Source organism: Dendrobates tinctorius, unplaced genomic scaffold (genome assembly GCF_039654945.1).
Source record: "Dendrobates tinctorius isolate UK_male_01 unplaced genomic scaffold, ASM3965494v1 ptg000060l, whole genome shotgun sequence".
Taxonomy (NCBI): Eukaryota; Metazoa; Chordata; class Amphibia; order Anura; family Dendrobatidae; genus Dendrobates; species Dendrobates tinctorius.
The window spans coordinates 51202264-51226146 of record NW_027361728.1 but is presented as its reverse complement, the minus strand read 5'-3'; positions in this window follow the sequence as shown (position 1 = coordinate 51226146).

Sequence of the window (23883 nt, the reverse complement as noted above, 5' to 3'; positions counted from 1 at the left end):
AGGTGAAGTACCAGGAAGAGGTGGACCAAAGCAAGCCATTTTTCTGTCACCCTATGTGTCATCAGGGGAAGGTGGGACAAAATCCTTGGAAACCCATGCATGGTTCATTTTAATGAAGGTTAGATCATCCACATTTTGGGTTGACAGACGGGTCCTTTTTTCTGGCAGGATTGATCCAACTGCACTGAAGACTCTTTCCGATAGCACACTTGCAGCTGGGCAAGCGAGCTCCTGTAAGGCATATTGGGCCAATTCAGGCCAGGTGTCCAGTTTAGCGGCCCAATAGTCAAAGGGGAATGACCTGTGTGGGAGAACATCGATATGGGAGGAAAAGTAGTTTGTAACCATAGTTGACAACTACTGTCTCCTGTCACTTTCCATCGATGCAGTATTACCAGTTGTGTGAGCGGTATTTGAAAAATCAGTCCACAACATTGTCATGAAACCCCTGTCTCCAACGCCACTTCTGCTGTGTGCACCACGAACACCTCTGCCAAGCTGCCCCCGGCCCGTACGGCTCGTGTGAGAACCATCACCGCTGCTATGTGCTGGGAATGCTTCAAGCAACCGATTTACCAGAGTTGCTTGTTTATTAGCCAATATTAGGTCAAGGTTCTCCTGTGGCATGATGTTTTGTAATTTGCCTTTATAGCGTGGATCCAGGATGCTGGCCAACCAGTAGTCTTCATCGTTCATCATTTTGGCAATGCGGGGGTCCCTTTTTAGGATCCGCAAGGCATAATCTGACATGTGGGCCAATGTTCCCGGTGTCAATGATGCACTGCGAGTGCTGGGTGGAGGAGCACTTTCTGGCATACCCACATACCTCCAGTCACGCACAAACCCTGTACCAGACCTTGCCACGCCAACATTTTCACTTTCCCCACGAGATGCATCCTCCTCCCCTAAGCAATCATCCCCATCATCATCCTCCTCCTATTCTTCCTCCACCTCGTCCAGGAGAGGTCCCTGAGCAGACAATGGCTGAATGTCATCAAGGATTCCCTCCTCCTCTTCCTCCTCATCAACATTGGCTGCAGACGCCTGCTCCTTAAGGTGCGTCAAAGTTTGCATGAGCAGACGCATAAGTGGGATGCTCATGCTTAGGATGGCGTCGTCTGCGCTTACCAGCCGTGTGCATTCCTCAAAACACTGAAGGACTTTACAAAGGTCTTTCAGCTTCGACCACTGCACACCTGTCAACTCCATGTCTGCTCTCAAAGTGCCTGGCCGTGTATCCTCCCACAAATGCATTATGGCCTGCCTCTGCTCGCACAGCCGCTCCACCATGTGCAGGGTGGAGTTCCACCTTGTTGCAATGTCGATAATGAGGCGGTGGTTGGGAAGGTGGAGCAATCGCTGCAGCTTCTGCATACGAACGGAGTGTACAGGCGACCGGCGGATGAGCGCGCACAGTCTTCGCACCTTCTGGAGCAGGGCTGTTAACTCCGGATAATTTTTGAGGAAGCACTGCACCACCAGGTTCAAGGTGTGAGCCAAGCAAGGTATGTGGCTGAGTTTTGAAAGGGCTATGGCTGCCACAAAATTACGGCCGTTATCACTAACTACCTTGCCTGCCTCAAGATGTACACTGCCCAGCCATGACTCAGTTTGTCGCTTCAAGTACTCGGCCAGCACCTCGGCGGTGTGTCTGTTGCCCAAACACATCATCTGCAACACAGCCTGCTGACGCTTTCCACTAGCTGCTCGATAGGGGGACACATCGTGTGCAACAGTGGCAGCTGCAGATGGAGTACTCGTACGACTGCGCTCTGTGGACGAGCTTTCGTTTCTGGAGGAGAGTCGAACGCCTACAGCCAACTGTTTCCTATACCGTGGGCTAGGCAGCACTGTCCCACCACCGCTGTCCCCTGTGGACCCTGCATCCACCACATTAACCCAGTGCGCAGTGATGGACACGTAACGGCCCTGGCCATGCCGACTGGACCATGCATCAGTTGTGAGGTGCACCTTTCCGCTCACTGACTGCTTGAGTGCATGGACAATGCGGTCTTTCACATGATGGTGGAGGGCTGGGATGGCTTTGCGAGAGAAGAAGTGGCGACTGGGTAGGTCATAGCGTGGTACTGCATAGGCCATGAGTTCGCGGAAAGCTGTGCTTTCCACCAACCGAAAGGGCATCATCTCAAACGAGATTAGTTTGGCAATGTGGGCGTTCAAACCCAGTGTACGCGGATGAGAGACTGAGTACTTTCTTGACCTACTCATAGTGTCTGGGAGGGTGAGCTGGACTTGAGAGCTGCATATGGTGGAAGTAGCGGTGGACAGGGCGGACTGAGAGAGGGTTGATGATGGTGATGGAGTTGGTGTTCTTTCTGATGGCCTAGAATCATTCTTTCGTTGATATAACAGTGGGATTCCCTGACTGCTGTGGTCTTGCAACGACACCTCAACATTTGCTGCTGTGCTAACCGGTGGGCTTACAGTGGGGGAAACAATGTAGCGTTGCTGACTACCTTCGTTGTGATCAGTTGCACATGTGGCACTTGAGGTTTGGTGTTGTGTCCACGCTTGCAAGTGCATGCTGGTTAAATGTCAGCATGCAACTGGTATTCAAATTTTTCAGATTTTTCCCTCGGCTAAAGGTCTTTGCGCACTTCTTACAGATAACCTTGGCCTGATCATGAGGATTTTGTTCAAAAAAGTGCCACACTGCACTCTTCCTACTTTGGCAGACATTTTGCGGCCTAGCACGCTGTGATCTTTTGACCCTCTGGACAAGCTGTCCAGCAAGTCTTTTGATGTTTGGAACCTGTCTTTGGAGTGCTCCTGGCCTGCCAGATAACAGCTGTTGCGATGTCGATGTCTGCTGTGGATGCTCCTCATCTGAGCTATTGGAAGCAGCACCCTCTTCCCCCAATGGATGCCAATCTGGGTCAACAACTGGGTCATCCATCACCTCCTCTTCTATGTCATGTGCACCTTCCTCTGTGTCACCGTGTATGGTGGTATAGTGTGCGGGAAGGGGCACCTGAGTCTCATCAGGGTCAGAATCTGGCTCTGTACACTGCGAGGACAATGTAGTGCTCTGAGTGAATGTACCAGCAGAATCATCCATCAGCGGCTGTGCATCAGTGCACTCCATGTCAGATTCATCTTGGCCTGGGTAATTCACCATTTCACTTGATAATCCAGGCATGGTATGTGAAAACAGCTCCATGGAGTAATCAGTAGTATGGCCTGCGTCATCCTTCAATCTTGGTTGGGGTGAAGGACACAAGGAAAGGTGTGGTTCATGAACATGAGCCTCCATTGACGACTCAGTGCTTTTACTTTTTACAACTGAAGAAGAGGAGGCGATAGAGCTGGAGGCTGAGTCAGCAATGTAAGACAAAACTTTTTCCTGATGCTTTGGCTTTAAAAGCGGTTTGCCAACTCCTAGAAAACTAAGCGTTCGAGGCCTTATGTAGCCAGACGATGACGCAGGGTCAGCACCTCCTGCATTCGGTCCTATTTTGCTCTTGCCACTACCATCAGATCCACCACCAACACCATCATTACCAGCTGCCAACCCCCGCCCAATTCCACGGCCTCTTCCACCAGCCTTCCTCATTTTTGGTAGAAATGTAGACAAAATCCAACAAACTATATAGTAATGTAAAACAAGGTACAAGGTGTCTATAGGACAGGGGAGATTTTGAATTTCTGCAGACACTTGTGGACACTGGACACTTTTGGATTGTGTGAGGCCCACTGATATCTGAGCGCTATGTGACAGGCTCGATGGCACAGCTGTGACCAAAGTGACTAGAGGATAAGGGAGATTTTGAATCTCTGCACACACTTTTGGACACTGGACACTTTTGGATTGTGTGAGGCCCACTGATATCTGAGCGCTATGTGACAGGCTCGATGGCACAGCTGTGACCAAAATGACTAGAGGATAAGGGAGATTTTGAATCTCTGCACACACTTTTGGACACTGGACACTTTTGGATTGTGTGAGGCCCACTGATATCTGAGCGCTATGTCACAGGCTCGATGGCACAGCTGTGACCAAAGTGACTAGAGGATAAGGGAGATTTTGAATCTCTGCACACACTTTTGGACACTGGACACTTTTGGATTGTGTGAGGCCCACTGATATCTGAGCGCTATGTGACAGGCTCGATGGCACAGCTGTGACCAAAGTGACTAGAGGATAAGGGAGATTTTGAATCTCTGCACACACTTTTGGACACTGGACACTTTTGGATTGTGTGAGGCCCACTGATATCTGAGCGCTATGTGACAGGCTCGATGGCACAGCTGTGACCAAAGTGACTAGAGGATAAGGGAGATTTTGAATCTCTGCAAACACTTTTGGACACTGGATGGACACTTTTGGATTGTGTGAGGCCCACTGATATCTGAGCGCTATGTGACAGGCTCGATGGCACAGCTGTGACCAAAGTGACTAGAGGATAAGGGAGATTTTGAATCTCTGCACACACTTTTGGACACTGGACACTTTTGGATTGTGTGAGGCCCAATGAATATCTGAGCGCTATGTGACAGGCTTGATGGCACAGCTGTGACAAAAGTGACTAGAGGATAAGGGAGATTGGATTGCTTTTAAAAAAGCAGTTTGCGGAGCAGTGGGTAAACAGCAATGCAGGAATGTCAGGATGCCTTAGAAGGCAGCCCAACAACCAACACCACTGATACACCACTATATAGCCTCCCCTTGCACTGCACACACAGTGACTGGTGTGTTGTGCAGGCCAAATTGCTAGCAGCAGAAACAGTTTTTTTTTCTTCTCAGCAGGACAAAAAAAAAAAATTGGGATTGCTTTTAAAAAAGCAGTTTGCGGAGCAGTGGGTAAACAGCAATGCAGGAATGTCAGGAAGCCTTAGAAGGCAGCCCAACAACCAACACCACTGATACACCACTATATAGCCTCCCCTTGCACTGCACACACAGTGACTGGTGTGTTGTGCAGGCCAAATCGCTAGCAGCAGAAGCAGTTTTTTTGTCTTCTTCCCTGCCTAACGCTCTCCCTACAGAATCAGCAGCAACCTCTCCCTATACTGAGATCGGCAGAAGTAAGATGGCGGTCGGCGTGCACGCCCTTTTATACCCCCTGTGACGCCCACCAAAGCAAGCCAATCACTTGCATGCCCTTCTGAAAGATGGTGGTGACCCGTGCCTATGTCATCACGTTGCCCACAGTGTCCGTGGATCCTGATTGGCTGAAAAAGAGCGCAAAACAAACTTTTGAAACGCGACTTTGGCGCGTAAGTCGCCGACCTCGTGGCCGACCTCATCCTAGGGTCGGGTTTCGTTTCATGAAATCCGACTTTGCCAAAAGTCGGCGACTTTTGAATTTTTTCGACCCGTTTCGCTCAACTCTATTGATGATTTAACCTTCATTAAAATGAACCATGCATGGGTTTCAAAGGATTTTGTCCCACCTTCCCCTGATGACACATAGGTTACCAGAAAAGTGTCTCTGTTCTTGTCTCGTCTTCCTCGGACTTGCCCAATTACGCCCTTTGCAGCACCTGAATGTCCAGCCAACACATCTACATCTGCCAATTTTTCAACCTCCCTAACTGGGCTGCCCACCCCTTACCCAACGGCTGGGGTCAAGACCTGGCGCACCCGGGTAAGTGCCGTTGCTCTGAACAGGTGGATGGGCCCACTGATGGCCGATAGCAATGGCACAGGGACCCTCATAGTACAATACTGCTGACAAACATGAGACTGAGAAAGAGTTTGTATTGAACAGGTCCGTTTTTATTGCCCATCCTTCTGTCGACAACAGCAATTCACCACAGCCGTTTCACATTTCTCTGTACACAGGCCCCGGTACCTTCGCTTTCTTTGGAACTATAATCGTAGCGTCCTCTGTTGCTCTTCCACTGTGGCTGGCCTAGGCCCAACCACCACAGTGCTGCACCAGTCTGAGCACACCATCCGTATGATAGCCCAAGGCCGTCTTCACCTGTGGCTACCATCCTCTGGGCCACCCCCCGTGATCGCCTCAACTATCAGTCCTCTCTGGAGCCTTTTCACTGTCTCTATTTCCTCAGCAGAACTTCCTCTTTACTGTGCTCCCTTCGCTGACTGACTTTTCCAGAACCTTCCCTCAGCCTTTTATACTTCCAGTTCTGGTAACTCCGCCCACCATCACCTAACAGTTTCTCTGACCAATGGCAGTTATTCAGTCCCACTCATACACTCTCCACTGCCCTCCAATGGGCAAGCTAAAACACTGCACCCTTTCTCTTTATCTTAGCGGTTTCACACCTATACTGCGCTACACCTCTGCTTCTCACTACAGGCTGGTTTGTCTGTCAGTCCACCTTCCCTACATCATCCATAGTGAGTGAGCGTGTGTGGGTTACGCCTTCTATATATACGGTGAATCGGAGAAACAAATTTTTACACTATACTCGATACAGCTTGTATCTTGTTATACAGTACCTTTGTTCGACATTTAGCATAATGGTCAAATCCATACTGTGTAAGCATCTGAGAGTGACTACGGGACAATTTATATGGAGATTTCAATTGTACCCTAAAAATATATACTTGCTATCTTGTTATCCAGGACCTTTTTTACAAAATTTTTTTGTTATGGCCAAAACCAAACTGAGTGAGCGTCCTAGGATGACTACGGAAATATATACCGATATTTTCAATTTGGCCAACACTGTATACAGCAGAACGCTTCTGATACAGTAACCATTTAAGCTATTTAGATTCTGGTGTAATCCATAATGAGCCTGTAAATGTCTGTCTGTTACTCCGGCAATATATTTGTAACTTTAAGATTACCCCAACACTGTATACAGCTGTACGCTTGTGTTACATAACCCATTGACAGCTTTTCATATTCTTGTGTAATCCATACTGGGCCTGAGAGCGTTTGTGCCTGCCTCCTGAAAAGTATATGGAGAATCAGAATGTTTACACTATACTATATATATCTTGTATCTGGTGATACTGTACCCTTTTTACTTTTTCAACTTGTTATTTTATTGGGTAATCAATACTGAGCCTGTGAGCATGTGAAATATATACAGAGATTTACTGTTATCCATAGACTGTATAGAGCTGTATGCTTCTGATAAAGTACCATATATGTGCTGGTATTTTGGATCCATTTTCAAAAACATGAGGAAGTATGGTGGAAGAGGACGTGGATGTGGGCGTGGAGGGCCACCTGGTACTGATGGTGGTGGTGCATCTGCTGGTAGTGGCAAAAACACAATAGCAGCTAAGGCAGGAGGTGTTGAGCCAGCGTCATGGTGTAGCTCTGGAAGGCCTGTAAGGCTCCCTTTTCTGGGAGTAGGTAGACTGCTTTTAAAGCCAGAGTACCAGGAATTGTTTGTGGCTAAAGGTACTGTCACACTTAGCGATGCAAAAGCGATCCCGACCAGCGATATGACACGGTCAGGATCGCTGGTGTATCGCTAAGTGGTCGCTAGTGAGCTGCCACACAGGCAGATCTCACCAGCGACATCTCAGAGGACGGGGGTCACTACTTACCTGTCACACTAGGTGATCCTGACGTCCTCCCACCAGCGTCCACGCTCGTCGCTCGTCTCTTCACAGGAAGCCCAGCAGGAAGCTGATGACGAGAAACGGTCCAGGACGGTCTCGCGCGATCAGCGATAATCAGCGGGGGAGCCGATCGGAGGTAAGTATCAGACATAGCGATGTCGCTAGCAATATCGCTGCTACATCACAAAACCTGTGATGTTATAGCGATATTGCTAGCGATATCGCTTAGTGTGACAGGCCCTTTACATTGCTGAAACAGCCTCCAGCTCTATCGCCTCCTCTTCTGAAGTTGTAAAAAATGCAAGCACTGAGTCGTAACTGAAGGCTTCTGGTCAGGAGCAACCCCTTTCCTTGTGTCCTTCACCCACACCAAAAGTGAAGGATGTGGAAGCACACACCTCAGATTACTCCATGGAGCTCTTTTCATGGAGCATTATAAATGGGGCAGATCAGACACTGAAGCAGCATCTAAGGGGCTCATTATACACTGGAGCATTACAAATGGGGCCCATTATATATGGTGCATTATTAGGGCCCATGATACACTGGAGCTTCATCCATGAGGCCTATCATGTACTGGAGCATTGTAAATGGGGCAGATCAGACACTGGAGCAGAATCTAAGGGGCACATTATACACTGGAGCATTACAAATGGGGCCCATTATATATGGTGCATTATTAGGGCCCATGATACACTGGAGCATCATCCATGACGCCCATCATGTACTGGAGCATTGTAAATGGGGCAGATCAGACACTGGAGCAGCATCTAAGGGGCACATTATACACTGGAGCATTACAAATGGGGCCCATTATATATGGAGCATTATTGGAGCCCATCATACACTGGAGCATCATCCATGAATCCATGAGGCCCATCATGTACTGGAGCAATGTAAATGGGGCAGAGCAGACAATGGAGCAGCATCTAAGGGGCACATTAAACACTGGAGCATTACAAATGGGGCCCATTATATGTGGAGCATTATTAGGGCCCATGATACACTGGAGCATCATCCATGAGGCCTATCATGTACTGGAACATTGTAAATAGGGCAGATAAGCCCCCGGAGCAGCATCTAAGGGGCACATTATACACTGGAGCATTACAAATGGGGCACATTATATATGGAGCATTATGTGGAGCTCATCAGATACTGTATGGAACTTTATATGTGACTAATTATTTGGTATGGACAAATATATGGGGCTCATTATTCTGTATGGTGCACAATGTGGTGGCCATAACACTGTATGCAGTAATATACTGTCCTGTTTTTGAGCTATTGTACAACTTAAAATAGATCAGTCATGTCATGTAAGTAGTGAAGTGTCATTGTACTATACCTATATTTCTGTGGCGTATCGGAGCATCATGAGTTGTGGTATGTGTTAAAGGGGCGCACTGAAACTCTTTGGCCAAGGGCACACGGAAACCTGGAGCCAACCCAACCCCCCCACAACTTTAGCCAAATAACACCCAGTTTTCAATGCGTAACTATTACTAGGAAGTAAATTAAGGTTGACAAGCTTCAGTTATAAGAATTGATGTTTTTGGCATTGAAATGTGCACTGTAGGTGTGTTTACTGTCTTCCACTCCCTTCCGACTTTGCTTCCCCATTGACTTGCATTGGGTTTCGTGTTTCAGTCGGCCTCTGACTTTTCCCTATAGTCGGCCGATTTCGTTCAACCCGACTTTTACGAAAGTCGGGTTTCATGAAACCCGACTTGACCCGAAAGAAGGCAAAGTCGCTCATCTCTAATTGCCATTTCAAGACCCCAAAAAGACTTTTTCAGACTTGGCATGTTTTTTTTTACTACTTTTTGCAAATCAATGTTTCGCATCAGACGCTTCTTTGACATTTCTAGGCTCCAAAAAGATTTTTTCTGGACTGGTGTGTATTTGTTATAGGTCTGGGAAATAAAAATTGGCATCTTCCATCTAGTTGCCATTTTATAGGCCCAAAAAAGTAATATTTGAGGATCAGTGTGTGTGTTTTCTAGTTGTTTGAGAAATATATGGCTCAAATAAGTAAAGGGAACACTTGAAGAACAAATTTTAACTCCAAGTCAGTCACACTTCTGTGAAGTCGACACTGATTGTGATTCAATTTCTCCTGCTGTTGTGCCAATGGAATAAACAACAGGTACAAATGATGGGAAGGTCACTAACATTCATTTGTCTGCTGTGTCTAGTGTTCCCTTTATTTTTTTGAGCAGTGTAAATAATTTGCACTAGCCTAATCATTGCCATTAGCAGTCCAAATAAATGATTTTTCAGGAATGCTATCTGTTTTCGGGTACTCTGGGAACTAAATAATTGTCATCAGCTATCTTATTGCCATTAGTAGGCCAAAAAAATAATTTTTCAGTACCTCTGTGTGTATTCTATTACGTTGGAAAAAAAATCATTATCATTGGCGATCTCGAGATCATATCTAGGTAAAATAAATACATTTTCTTCCTCAGAGTGTGTGTCTTTTAGTAGTCTATGAAATAAACAATTGGCATCTGCTGTGTATTTTGCATTCTTTTTTTTTGCAAGTTGTGTGGGTAAAAAATAATTGGACCCTGCCTTGGTTTTTTGCCAGTAGTGTGTTTAAAAAAATCTTCTCTGCTGCCATCTGTTTATTTCCCATTTGTAGGACTACAACTTATTTTATTCTATCTTTGTGTCTATTTGAGTAGTGTTTCAAAAAAGTTAGTCTAGTCTGCAGCTGTCTTTTTGTGAGAATTGCGTCTACATTTTTTTATTTTTTTTTACACAAGTTCCGAAAGAACAAGCTCAGAGCATGTGTCCAATTTGGAGACACAGAAGTTAATTGTGTGAGGCCCATGTGGAGACGTGTGGACACAAACTCTTCCACTATAATATTTAAACTGTCATGCTAATAAATTTGATTACTTATGCTTATATTTTGTGGTTGGCTTCACTTTCTGCAGAGCCATAGGAGACACACCTTTTCTCTGAGTTTTTTGGTTCTTGTTGATATTTAAGGCTATGTGCCCACGTTAGCGTTTTAAACCTGATACAAAACCGGACTCCTTCCCAGAAAACATGTGTTTTTTTCCCCACTTTTCTTTCTGCACGTCTTCTGGACTAATAGGAAACAGCTAAAAATGCAGACTTAAGCGGAAAACGAAACAGGATTAAGAATTTCCAAAATCTTATAAGGACCAATAAATCTTGGCTTAAATTTTGGAGATGCAACCTTCATAGGAATATTCTTAGATGACAACCAAACCATATCACCCACTTTAAACCGGGGACCAATGGTCCTATGCCGGTTGGAAAATCGCTGGGCCTTTTCCTGAGAAAGTGACAACTTATCCACCACTTGGTCCCATATCTGCTGCATTCTCTTATCCACAGTGTCCACACCTGGGCAGGACGAAGATTCCACTTGCCCTGAAGAGAATCGAGGATGAAACCCAAAATTACAGAAAAAGGGAGACATCAAAGTGGCAGAACTAGCTCTATTGTTCAGTGCGAATTCGGCCAAGGGCAAAAATGAGACCCAATCATCCTGATCAGCAGATATAAAACATCTCAAATAAGACTCCAAGGTCTGGTTTGTTCTCTTAGTCTGTCCATTGGTCTGGGGATGAAACGCGGAGGAGAAGGATAACTGAATTCCCAGATTGGAACAAAAGGCTTTCCAGAATCTGGAAACAAACTGGACTCCTCTGTCGGACACAATATTCTCAGGAATCCCATGTAACCGAACTACCTGTTGTAAAAGCAAGGGCACCAACTCAGCGGAAGATGGCAACTTTGGGAGTGGTAAAAGATGGACCATCTTCGAAAATCTATCACAAATCACCCAGATAACAGTAATTCTCTGAGAGACAGGAAGATCAGAAATAAAATACAATGAGATATGGGTCCAGGGCCTCTTGGGCACCGGCAAGGGCATCAGCAACCCACTAGAACGAGAGCAGGATTAAGACTGAGAACAAGTCCCACAGGACTGTACAAAATTCCTGACGTCACGAGATAAGGCAGGCCACCAAAAGGACCGACTCCCCAAATCTCTGGTACCAAAAATACCTGGATGACCAGCCAATGCGGTGCAATGAATTTCAGACATCCCTCTCTTTCTCCACTGGTCAGGAACATACAATTTTCCCATAGGGCAACGCTCAGGTTTATCCTCCTGAAATTTCTCCAGGGCGCGTCTCAAATCGGGCGAAATGGCAGAAAGAACTACCCTCTCACCTAGGATGGTAGTAGGCTCGGTCACACTAAGAGAATCGGCAAAGAAACTCCTAGAAAGGGCATCTGCCTTAACATAAATAGTGCCCGGAAGAAAAGAGACCACAAAATTAAAACACGTGAAAAACAAGGCCCATCTAGCCTGTCTAGGATTCAAGCGTTTGGCCGACTCCAGATAAATCAAATTCTTGTGATCGGTGAGGACCACAACTTGATGTCTAGCTCCCTCCAACCAATGTCTCCACTCCTCAAATGCCCACTTCATGGCCAACAACTCCCGATTCCCCACGTCATAGTTGCGTTCAGATGGGGAGAACTTTCGAGAAAAGAAGGCACAGGGATTCATCTTAGAAGTCACAGGGTCTTTTTGGGACAAAACAGCTCCTCCAACAATCTCAGAAGCATCTACCTCCACATGAAATGGAAGTGAGACATCAGGTTGCCGTAAAACTGGAGCTGAAGTAAATATCTGCTTAAGCTCCTGAAATGCAGAGATAGCATCAGGAGACCAATTCAGCACATCAGCGCCCTTCTTGGTCAGATCAGTCCATGGTTTGACAATACCAGAAAAATTACCTATAAATTTACGATAGAAATTAGAAAAACCCCAAAACTTCTGGAGGACCTTCAAAGAAGTAGGCTGAACCCAATCATAAATGGCCTGTACCATGGCCGGGTCCATTTCAATAGTCGATGGAGATAAGATAAATCCCAAAAATGAAATCCTCTGTACACCAAAGAGGCATTTTGATCCCTTAACCAACAGGGAATTCTCCCTCAACATCCGGAACACAGTCCAGACATGTTCCACATGAGAATCCCAATCACTAGAAAAGATCAAAATATCATCCAGATAGATGATCAAAAGCTTATCCACATGGTCACGGAAAATATCATTCATAAAGGACTGGAAGACAGAAGGGGCATTAGTGAACCCAAAAGGCATCACCAGGTACTCAAAATGTCCCTCCAGAGTATTAAACGCCATCTTCCATTCATCCCCGTGCTTGATGCGAATAAGATTATACGCCCCCCTGAGGTCAAGCTTAGTAAACCAGCAGGCACTCTTAACTCTGGAGAATAAATCAGACATCAGAGGTAAGGGGTACTGATATTTAACCATCATCTTATTAAGGGAACGATAATCAATACACGATCTTAATGAACCATCTTTCTTGGCCACACAAAAAACTCCAGCACCTAAAGGTGACGAGGATGGTCTACTGTAATATGACCCTTCTCCAATGACTCCTTAATATAGGATCGCATAGCATCATGTTCGTGTACTGATAAGTTGAAAAGCTGACCCTTGTGAAATTTACACCCAGGCATCAACTCAATTGCACAGTCATAACTCCTATGAGGAGGCAAAGACGCAGACTTGCTCTCACTAAATACATCAGGAAAATCAGCTAGATAATCAGGAATATCATAAGACTGAAGAGAGGTGGAGAAAACGGGAGCGTCCCAAAGAACACACTGACAACCCCAACTCACCACAGACCCAGATTTCCAATCCAAAACTGGATTATGAGTTTGCAACCAAGGAAAACCCAGAACAATAGTATCATGCAGATTATGCAGCACCAAAAATTTACAATTTTCTTGGTGGTCTTGGGCAACTCGCATTGTCACCTGGGTCCAAAACTGAGGTTTATTCTCCGCCAAAGGAGTAGCATCAATACCCCTCAAAGGAATAGGCGTCCGCAGCGGCGTCATGAAAAAGCCCAACGTTTAGCAAAGTCCAAATCCATCAGATTCAACGCTGCTCCTGAATCCACAAACGCCTTCCTGGAAAACGTAGATAAGGAGCAGATCAGAGTAATTGCCAAAAGAAACTTAGGTTGTACACTGCCCACAGCAAATGTGTGTGCAAAACGTTTCTCTCGTTTAGGGCAGGCAGAAATAGTATGAGAGGCATCTACACAGAAAAAAAACAGTTTATTACACCTTCTAAACTCCTGACGTTGCGCCCTAGACAAAACCCAATCACATTGCATAGGTTCAGACGTTTGTTCAAAAGGTGGCAGCGCCTCCCGTGTAGTTTTACGTTCACGTAAACGCCGATCAACTTGAATGGCTAATGACATAGAATCATCCAGACCAGAGGGAACAGGAAATCCCACCATAACATCTTTTACGGTCTCTGATAAACCCTTCCGAAAGAGAGCTGCCAGTGCACTATCATTCCATGCAGTAAGGACCGCCCACTTTCGGAATTTTTAACAGTATAACTCTGCAGAATCCTGACCCTGGTTTAATGCCAACTGGGTTCTCTCAGCTTGATCAACAGCATTAGGTTCATCATACAACAACCCTAAGGCTTGAAAAAATGCATCCACATTAGTCAGAATAGCATTTTCAGGTGTCAGAGAAAAAGCCCAATCCTTGGGATCGCCGAGCAGCAAGGAGATGACAATTTTAACCTTCTGCACAGAGCTCCCTGATGAGTTAGGCTTCAAAGCAAGAAATAATTTACAATTATTCTTAAAATTCAAAAATTTAGACCGATCCCCAGAAAACACATCAGGAGTAGGGATTTTTGGTTCAGCAGCATGTGACTGAATGAGGTAGGTGGAAATTCCCTGCACTTCAGCAGCCAGCTGCTCCACACGATCAGACAATTGCTTAATCTCCATTAGGGAAAAGAAAAAAAAATCCTCCTACGGCCCCAGAGAAAAAAGAGGAAAAAATATACAAAAAAATTCTGACACTTTTTTTTTAACAACTTTTTCCTTCTTTTGAGTACCCTAGAATCTGCGGTATGGCTGGTGATTCTGTTAAGAATGGGTCACCGAGGAGAAGAAAGCACAACAAGCTAAGTCACAGAAAGCCAGAGAGGATGGTAACTATGCAGATTGCAGATCCCTGATCTTACAACACAACTAGCAGTAGCCATGGAGCATGCCTACAATGTTCCTAGACTCCTCGTCACGGCCGGAGGACTAAATGAGCCTAAAGCAAGAAAAGGGAAAACTAACTGCCCCAGAGCAGACCCCAAAGGAATAGATAGCCCCCACACATGTATTGATGGTGAAACAAGATGAAGGCACAAACACAGGCAGGAAAATTAGCTGAGCAAATGATTGTGGCCCAAACTAACTAGACAGGAAAGGAAAGGAAAGACACTGTCTGCAACCTGCAAAAAACCCTCCAAAAATCATGTCCAACACTTCTGATAGCAAAATTAACCCTGAAGTCACTAGACTTCTCTCACTATATCAGCACTCTGAAATATTCTGAGACAGAGCAAAAAGAGACCAAACTAGTAAGGGACAGAAAGCCAATAGGCAAAATACTGATAAATAAGAGTGAAAATTCAGCACAGCCCCCAGCAGGGGCTGGCTGACCACACCAAAAAACTGAATAGACCACCAAAATCAAGTGTGAAGAATAGCAGAAAAACTTAGCTTTAGATGACTGTAACAGAGCTGAAAACCAAAAGCTGACAAGCCAGAAGGAATCACCAGCAACTGAATAGGGCATCGGCTGTCTTAAATCCAATCTGAGACTCCTGAGATCCAATCGTCAACCTGATTCTCAGGTGGCAGATTTCCACCGATCAAATCAGCCTCTCTACCTCCTGTTACTACCAGAGGGAGTCTGGAAGGAGAACTCACAACTGGTGAACCAGAGAATGAACTCACAACAGTGAAGAGCATGGAAGTAGTGAAACATAAATATCTGACAAAATATAAAAAAGCTTAACATAGTCAATATCTTTGTAACTCCGAACGTCTTAAAAAAAAATTAATTCCTGCTATTCCATTTGATTGGGCTAAACCTCTATGCTTTTAATGTCTCCTCCACCTCCCCCAATACATTCTACATTATTCTTAGTTGTTTTCATTCATGTAGAATTAACCTACAAGGAAAGTAAGGGTTTATTTTCATTCCGATATTTGTGTCCCATTGACTTGCATTGGTTTCCGGTATCGGAATCCGCGATATCCGATATTTTTGGGGTATCGGTCCGATCCAATCCGATCCAATATTTTCTGATATCGGAAGGTATCGCTCAACACTAGATATGAGAGAATGCTGGCTGCCAGGCATGATAAAGCCTCCATGGCATGTGAGGCAAGCTCACGCCACTCCTCCATTTTGGAAGACCAAAATATGAAATGGTGCAAACCCTTCCTGATGGTATTAATATTTAGTTCTAGAAACACCTGCAGCATCCTCTCCATTCGTTCACCATGTGTAAGACTTGGACTCTATTGTGCTGGTGCACAAATTGGTCTAAAAAAAGTGTCAAAGGAATCACAGAAATTGCTTCTTCCACAGCTGCTGCTGCTAATGTTTTGGTGTTGACGAATTCATGAGTCAGAGGTTGGAAGTCTACAGCTGCGATGCAAAATGTGTGCTTCACTGCAGTCTTGGGGGAAAAGCTCTCTTAAAGTTGTATAAAAGTGGCTTTGATACTCCATCATTCGTGGGTCCCTTTCTAAGGTGGGAATCATCTGGCAAAATATGGTTTTACAATGTGGATCTAATAAAGTGGATCCCAGTAGTCAGCATTATTCCTAATCATTACTATAACGGGATCATGTTGCAGATAGTGCAGCAAGAAGGAACTCATATGTCAAGCTCTACCATGAGGTCCAACCCATGCTGTATTTGTGGCTAGGAAACAATGAGGCTTGCTTCCTCCATCCTCTCCCGCCAAACACGAACAACAGAGAGAAGAAGATTATCCTCTTCATCCGACAATTGCTTGCCCATCACCTCTTCCTCTTCCATTTGTTCCTCAGATCTTGCACCTTTGATAACAGTTTGTCTGTTATCATCATCAGCCCCCCTCAAGCGCAGTACTCCACCCTCCCTTGGAACCTGCCTGTGTGATGACAGTCGTGAACTTTGAGACAATGTTCTCCCTTGTGCAGCCTCCTCTGCTTTCTCATCTTCTTCTGGGACCACCATCTCCTCCCATAGGCTATTTAAAGTCTGCTCCAGCATATAAATGACTGTAATAGTGATGCTGATGATGGCATTGTCGACACTAACCATTTTAGTAGCCATTTCAAAACTGTGTAGATGTAAGGTTTCCAGATGTTCCATGGAGCCTGTTTTGCTCTCTTGCAAGATGGCGTCTGGTACTTTGCCCCGTCCTTGAACGTCCTGTCAGTCCAGTTATTTAAGTCCGGGTTAGGAAAGACTCCTTGCATGAGTATTTTGTTGCTGCTGGCTTCTGAGCTTCCTCCTGATTTGCTTCTGGAGTTCCTACTGCTGCTTGTTTAATCTGTGCTCTGCCTCATCATTTCCAGCTGCCTTCAGTCCCCTGTGCTGCTTCCTGATTCAGGCTGTGCTTACCTACTGATCAGACTTCTAAAGAGTGGAGATACACGTCTCTGGAACTGCTGTGGTCCGTAAGACTTTTTGTGCTACTGCAGTGCTGGACTTTAGCAGGACTTTTTCAGCCCTAAAGGAAGTACACTGGAAAACCTTCTCCTTGTTGCTCACATCTTCATATTACTGGACTTCCATGAAAGGTGTCGGCTTCACTGTTTGCGTATTTCTGGACTACCAAGTATAAGTGAAGGTCACACTCTTACTGCATATAATTTCTGGACTTGCTTGCATTCTAGTCTGGTCTCTCTGTCACATGCCTCACCTATCTGTGTGCTAAAAATTGGGGATTTTTTGGGCTTCATTGAACTGTTTTTGCTGTGTTTTTGCCTAATTATTCACAATCTTTTGTTGAAAAAAAATACAGGCCAGATAATTTTAAGTCTGGTATCTCCATCACATGCCTCACCTATCTGTGGGCTAAAAATTGGGTGATTTTTTTATATCTCCATTGAACTTTTTCTGCTTTGTCTAAGTCTAGCTATTGAGACTAGTTTGCTTAACAAAAAAGTGTTACCTACAGGCCAGATATTTTAAAGTGTGGTTTTCACGCACAAAGATCACATATAATTTTGCTCCAAAATCAGACATTAGTAGTGAACGTGCAAAATATTGCAGTGCATTTAAAATGGGCAAGGCACGTGCCAAAGAACAGGGGAGTGGATGTGATGATGATGATGATGATGCATGCAGAGGGGGAGACCGAGGACGTGGGCAAGCTTAAATTGGCCCACAACAAACACTTAGATCTTCTCGCTCGACCTTCCTGTAACAATTACTAGGAGACTGCAGCAGGACATCAATATTAAACCCAGAGCAGTGTCAAAAGGTTGTTAGTTGGATAGAAGATAACGATTCCAGTCACTTTGCCACCACCACCACCACCCTGTCTTCCACACGGTCAAGTCTAAGTAGCCGTGTGTCTGGACCGCATATTGCTCACCCTGCTCCAACTTCCTCCAAGCGCACAGAGATAACTGATCCCACACTTGGACACTCCAAAGAGCTGTTCACTTTTCCATTTACAGATTCGGGTTTCTCTCCCAGGGCAGTTGAAGTGGAGCAAGAGGAGATGGCATGTAGTGATGCCCAAATATTTGAACAGCCATATTCACACAAAGGCAACTCTGGAAATGTGTCACAACACGTGGACAATTATGAGACACAATTGCCTGAAAGTCAGGCGTATGACCAGGGTGAGGAAGTGGAAAACGAGCTGGTGGATGATATAGTAACTGACCAAACCTGGCAGGAGAACATGCAGAGCGAGGACAGCAGCACACAGGGGGAGGGAGGCATAGCACCCCAACTGGCAGGAAGAAGCATTGTGTTGGCCGCAGACAGAAGACAGGCAACCGTTCCCCGTAATACCAACACGATAGATGTTGCCAGTTCAACTGTTAGGTCTTCCAGAGTCGGGATATTTTTTAAAAGACTCTGCCGATAACCCAAACAGGCCATTTGCACCACCTGCTAGGACCACATCAGCAGGGGTAGCAAAACTACGAGCCTGACCACCACCAGGATGATTAGGCACATGGCAGCAAAGCACCTGACTTTGTGGGCCAAATCCCAGGAACAGTGTCTGCGGGCAACACAAGTGTTCCTTCTGCTGTTGTGCATGCAAGCCAATCCCCTGTTCATGGTGCCTGTGAAGATGCCTCCTGCTCTGCACCTGTTGTTGCACAAACTCAACTAGCACCATCATCAAGCACGTCCACATCTTTGTCCCAATGCAGCATTCAGTTGTCCATACCCCAGTCCTTAGAATGCAAGTGGAAATACGCTGCCAATGCCCCACACTCCACAATACTAAATTCACACATTTTTAGTCTCCTTGCGCTCAAAATGCTGACTTTTAGGCTCATGGAGATGGAATCTTTCCTATATCTGATGGCGGAGGCCATCCAAAGGTACTCAGTGCCCAGCCACCACTATTTATCCTGGTGTGCCGTCCCGTATTATGCAAGCATGTGCCTGACAATATTAGCCGTGCCCTCAACAATCCTGCTACTAGGAAAGTCCACTTACCTACCCACGGACACGTGGACAAGTTCTTCTGGGCAGGGATGGTATATCGCGCTGACGACACACTGGGTAAACATAGTGGAAGCTGTGACCCAGTCAGACTTTGGGATGGAACACGTCCTCCCAACACCAAGGATTGCAGGCTCTATGCCAATCAGGGTTGCCCTCACAGTCTACCGCTACTGCACCTCCTCTTCAGTCTCCATCTCTGAAAGTAGCACATCAGTCACAAGCTGGAAGCACTACAGCACTGCCTCAGCCAAGCGGCAACAAGTTGTGCTGAAGCTAATGTGATAAAATGACAAACCGCACAATGCTGAAGAGTTGTGGACAGCTCTGAAACAGTAGGCAGATCTGTAGCTGACACAGCTGAATCTGCAGCCAGGCATGGTCATGTGTGACAATGGCTGGAACCTGGTGGCGGCTCTGAGGCAAGGCAAGCTCACACATGTGACATGCCTGCTACATGTGCTTAACCTCGTGGTTCAGCGGTTTCTCAAAACCTACTCGGAGCTGCCTGATCTGTTTGTCAAAGTTAGCCGCCTGTGTGCCCATTTTAGAATGTCAGCTACAGCTTCCGCCGCCCTTGCTGTGCTTCAGCAGTGTTTGCATCTTCCAGCTCACTGACTGGTGTGTGATGTCCGCACACGTTGGAACTCTACACTGCAGATGTTGGAAAGGATTTGTGAGCAGTAGAGGGCAGTTGTTGACTATCAGCATCAGCAAGGCCATTTGTATTCAGTTCAGTCTACACATAAGACCTCAGGAGTGGACATATATGTCAGACATATGTACCATCCTACAAATCTTTTAGGAGTCCACCAAGATGGTGAGCGGTGATGACGCCATAATTAAACATAAAACACATTTGTTCAGAGTGGCCTATCACGTTCAGTAATCAAAGTCATTTTATGTAGAAGTGTGCATGTGTAGCCCATTCACTGTTTGCATCTATCCCCCACTCCCTCAAGATGGCTGGACCATCATTGTAAATACATCACTGTAAATACACACCTGTACTTTGTATCTCCCCCACCTCATTGTAGATTGTAAGCTCTCACAAGCAGGGTTGTCTAATTTTGCTTTAATTATTGTACTGTTAATGTTGTTACTTATGACTTGTGTTTTGAAACTGTTAAACTGAAAAGCTCTACGGAATATGTTGGCGCTATATAAGTAAAGATTATTATTATTATTAATTAATGTCACATCCCGCTTCCCTGTGTTCTGAAACGCTCTCTGCTCACTATCGAAGAAAATGCATTGCAGGCGGAGCACAATAAGATGGAGCAAGGAACCATACAAGGATATTACACACAGCCCAGCCTCATCTCATCCTCAACGTGGATTGAGTGACAATGAGGATGAAGAGTAGGAGGAAGAACAGGAGCTACTTTCATCCGCTATAGATGGTACTACAACCACAAGTATCATACCGTCTGTTCAGCATGCATAGCCTGAGGACAGGGAGGAGGAGGAGGAGGAGAGCATGGTCAGTGGTCCTCTTGGGGAGGACACAGAAGTCTTGCCTTTTAGCAGTCTGGTGAGCATGGCTGACTTTATGTTGCTCTACCTTTCTCGTGACCCTCGTATTCTCAAAATTTTGGGTGAAAGTCATTACTGGTTGGTGACACTACTAGAGCCAAGGAGAACTTTCAATCTTTTCTTCCAGAGGCAGACAGGTGTACTAAAATGGTGCAGTACCAGAAGGCCCTTGTTGCAGAAATTTAAAAAAAATTCCCATCTGAAAATGCTGGCTTCTGAGGTCACAGTGCGTTGGACAACCAAGGAGTACACGCGAGACAGACACAACTGGAATCCAGCAGAGGCAGGGGAACACTGGCAAAGTTCTGGGAGAGATTTCTTCGACAATCCCATTACAGCAGCCCTGAGGTGCAGGGTACTGTCACAAGGAGTGAAAAGTTTTGGAAGATGCTGAGGGAGTACCTTGCTGACCGTACCAATGTCGTCCATTATTCCTCTGTGCCTTATAATTATTGGGTATCCAAGTTGGACACGTGGCATGAATTGGCTCTCTATGCCTTAGAGGTCCTGGCCTGCCCTGCTGCTAGCGTTTTGCCAGAGCGTGTTTTTAGTGCCGCTGGTGGAATTATAACTGATAAGCACATCCGCCTGTCAACTGAAAATGCTGACAGGCTGATTCTTATAAGAATGAACAAGGGCTGGTTTGGGCCATACTTCTCTACACCACCGAATGACTACAGCAAAACATAACCTCAAATACAGACTCTTTTTAGCACCTCTTCACACCCACACAAGGGTATACGCTTCCTGATTTTGGCTATTTGCTATTATCCTCCTCCTTCTTCTCCTCATCCTCGTCATCCACTCACACTAGATCACCAGGGTGAACTTGTTCTGTGATGCAACAGCCATGTTATTGTTTTCACAGTATATTGAGGTGTACCCCCAGGGGGAAATGTTTGGCAGCCTATTCACTTAGAGTATGGGCATTGTAAGTATAGGAGACCCGCTCCTTTAAACCGGGAAAACATTTTTTGGAGGCCATCCTCCAGGTCTCTTCCCACAACACCAATAGATCATCAGGGTGTACCTGTTCAGTGATGCAACAGCCACGTTATTGTTTTCAAGGGTGTTTAAGATGCTTATACAAAAAATCTTTTCACAATATGTTGAGGTGTACCCCCAGGGGGAAATGTTTGGCAGCCCATACACTTAGTGTACGTCATTACAAGTATAGGAGACCAGCTCCTTTAAATAGGGAAAACATTTTTCGGAGGTTATCCTCCAAATTTATTCCAAGGGGGATTGGGGTGCATGCAAATATGGGGCAGGCCTTGCATGTGCTTCATGGGCAAACTTTATGGGCGTACCAAATATCTAATAATGAGAACTTTGTTTTCATGTGGCCATTCAAGATGTCCATTCAAAGGGTTATTGGGGAGCATGTAACTTTTAAGCAGGACAGTCCTTGCATTCAATGCATAAGCAAATATTATGGGTGTACGAAATGAATAATGGGAACTTTGTTTTCATGTGACCATCCAGTACCTCAGTTCAAAGGCTTATTGGGGTGCATGTAACTTTGGTGCAGGGCAGGCTTTGCATTCAATGCATAGGCAAACAGTATGGCAGGACCACATGAATAATGGGAACTTTGTTTTCATGTGGCCATCCACTACATCAGCTCAAAGGCCCTTGCATTCAATGCATAAGCAAATATTATGGGAGCACCAAATAAATAATGGTAACTTTTGTTTCATGTGGACATCCAGGATGTAATTTCAAAGGGTTATTGGCATGCATGAAACTTTGAGGTAGGGCAGGCCTTAAGCCCCCGTTACACATAGCGATATCGCTAGCAATATCGCTGTAACGTCACCGATTTTGTGACGTAGCAGCGATATTGCTAGCGATATCGCTATGTCTGATACTTACCTCCGACCGGTTCCCCCGCTGGTTATCGCTGGTCGCGCGAGAACATCCTGGACCATTTCTCATCGGGCACTTCCTGCTGGGCTTCCTGTGGCGCTGACAAGCGACGCGTGGATGCGGGCTGGAGGATGTCAGGATTGCCGCGTCTGACAGGTAAGTAGCGACCCCCGACCCCTGCTACGTCGCTGGTGAGATCTGCTCACTAGCGACCACTTAGCGATGCACCAGTGATCCATATCATTGTCGGGATCGCTGGTGCATCGCTAAGTGTAACGGTACCCTTACATTCAATACATAGGCAAACAATATGGGAGACCAAATTAATAATAATGGGAACTTTGGTTTCATGTGGCCATCCATGACATCTGTTCAATGGGTTATTGGAGTGCATCCATATTTGGAGCAGGTCTTGCATTCACTTCATGGGCAAACCTTATTGGAGTACCCAATGACTAATAATGGGAACTTTGGTTTCATGTGGCCATCCAGGATATCTGTTCAATGGGATATTGGGGTGCATCCAAATTTTTGCCAGCCCTGCCTCTCACTGCATACGCAATAACAATATAAGAGACCCACTGTTTAATAATGGGAACAACAAAGCACAGCCAGCTGATGGCTCTCTAAAAATACTGAGGGCCGACTGCTGGCCCTATAAAAATAGGCTTTGTGATTTTCAGAGTCCCTCTTTCATAAATGCAATAGGATGGTTCTGATGATGTGTCACACACCACATGGCCAGATAAGGTTGTAAAATGTTCAAATGACATTTCCCAGTGAATGCATTTCTCTTGTTTGTAAGCAATGCTAAAGTTGAAAAATGCATCAAAAACACTATGTGTGATCATAGCAAAAGTGGTTGAGGAGCATTTTTATTTTGGGTTATTTGTTTTTCTTTACACACAAATCATTACCCTGGAAAGGATATTCCTTAACATATTTCCCAGGAAAATCCATTTTGGTTTTGTTTTGGTTTGTTTTATTGTGCGTCTGTAAGTGGCGCAACACTCTGACAACATTGTTCACAGCTGTGATTTGGAAGTCAGAAATGCTTCCAGGGGTCTTTCCCATGATGTCCCCATATCATTTGAGCACTGTTCCCATTGATTTCTGACATTTTTAGACCCTAAAAAGACCCCCGGGGGTTGCGGCAAAAATGCTCGGGTTTCCCTTAGCCTTATATTGGGCTCGTTGCTCGGGTCAAGCACCCGAGCATTCCAAATTGCTAGACCTGAACAACGAGCACCCAACCATTTAAGTGGTCACTCATCACTACTCGCTACTCCTCTGCTTCTCCCTTCTGCTAATCCCTTCATTTTCTTTCAGTTTCACAACGTATCACTTCAAGCTACTAACAC